The following is a 1,702-nucleotide window of genomic DNA, read 5'->3' on the forward strand; positions in this document are numbered from 1 at the left end:
CCCCAAACCGGTCTTTCCTACAGAAGAGCCCATCCATGTTTATATACAGATTGGTGGGGCTCTGGACAAGCTTTAATACCCCAACTACATACTCTGCCTATTTTTCTGCAACCACAACACAGGTTCACAGAGAGTTGGGCCTAGGGGTAGACAGAAGAGGTGGCCACCTTGGGTGCTTCAGCCTGAGCGGGCACAAACATTTTAGGACCTGCCACCTATGAAGTCATTTACAGCTCATGGGGGGGCGCACTTTGGCCACGTTGGTTTCTTCGCCATATACAGCGTGTTAGTAATGAGACGCATAGGTGTGACTCCAGCCAAGCCCTCGTACTAAGACGCAGATAGAACTTTGCCCGCACTGTAAAAGTTAATGAAGCGAAACAGATTTGTTTGGCTTCCCTGGCACATGACAGAAGGTTGGCGTCACATGATCCGGTCCCTAATGAGCGCAGACGGCTGACTTCCAGAAATTGGCACTGCCGATCTGTAATGTGTGGGGCCACACACAGGGCTATTAGGGCTGAACAGATCATCAGCCGGCTGCGTGACCCGGTCATGTGAATAGCGGTGCAGAAACGGTTAAAGCTTCCTTCCCCTTTATACACGAAATCTGCAAATACTTAAAAAATAGTTTTTTCCCAGCAGAGTGTCACATCTGTGGGTGACACCAATCACAGGGTAGCCCTGCGCGGTCTGATGGCTGCAGACGGCAACTGTTGGCACTTTTTAGGGCCCATTTACTTATCTCCCATGTGTTACGTCACACATTAATGTATGTTGCATTACGCAACGCATCCTAATGCAGACCATGGCATCCTGGTGCAATGTGCTACAATGGAGGTGCATTGGGTGGTGCAAGACTCTGAGCCACGGCCATGGAATGGGATTTGTAGTTTCAGCACAGCTGGAGGGCCGAGGTGGCCTACCCCGGGTCTAAATCAATGTGTTACAAATGAAGGAAAGGGTTACAGGAGATGGCATGCTGTGTTGCTTTGTTCAGGATGTAACCCGGAGGAAATTTATAACTGGTTAGTCAGGACTGCGGAGCCTGTTGTGTCTCTTTGACCGCCTTCTCAGCAATTCCCATCCACCCTTTCCCTGCCACGCTGCAAGATGAGTGCCGCCCTCTGCCGTGACTGCATGTCAGAGCCTAATACACCACAAATCTGCAGAATTACCTTCCTGACCTGTCACAAAATATACAGCAACAGGATCCATGTTCAGAAAAGCTCCACATTTTAACATTATAAAGCCGTCCTTGAGCTCTGGTCATGTCATCAGTTTGCTGCAGGCAGAAGGAGGCATTTCCTCAGTCTCCCCTCCCTCAGTGATCACCGGCATCTGAATTTTATATAACTGTGTCAGCTCTGAGCTGCCATCTCAGTCCAAATGGTGACACTGGGTTATGTTTAAATAAAGATGACTCCATCCTTCTGGAGAAAACAGCAGATGAAGGTATTGTCAGGGTTAGTATTGTGATCTCTGTGGGAGGTATTGAATACTTGGAAGTAATATACTTACACATTACCGAGGATGCATGTACCTACCATATACCGAATGCTAGATCTACTTTAAATACATAACTGCAATGTTTCTTGGAGCACCTGGGAGGGTTAATCCACCATCACTAAATTGAATTTTTTAACCATTTTTTACACTGTCATAAAATAAATCAAGAACAGGCATTCTTATTGCACTCCAC

The sequence above is a fragment of the Nanorana parkeri genome, unplaced genomic scaffold, assembly GCF_000935625.1.
Source record: "Nanorana parkeri isolate BGI_ZX_2015 unplaced genomic scaffold, ASM93562v1 scaffold1215, whole genome shotgun sequence".
Lineage (NCBI taxonomy): Eukaryota > Metazoa > Chordata > Amphibia > Anura > Dicroglossidae > Nanorana > Nanorana parkeri.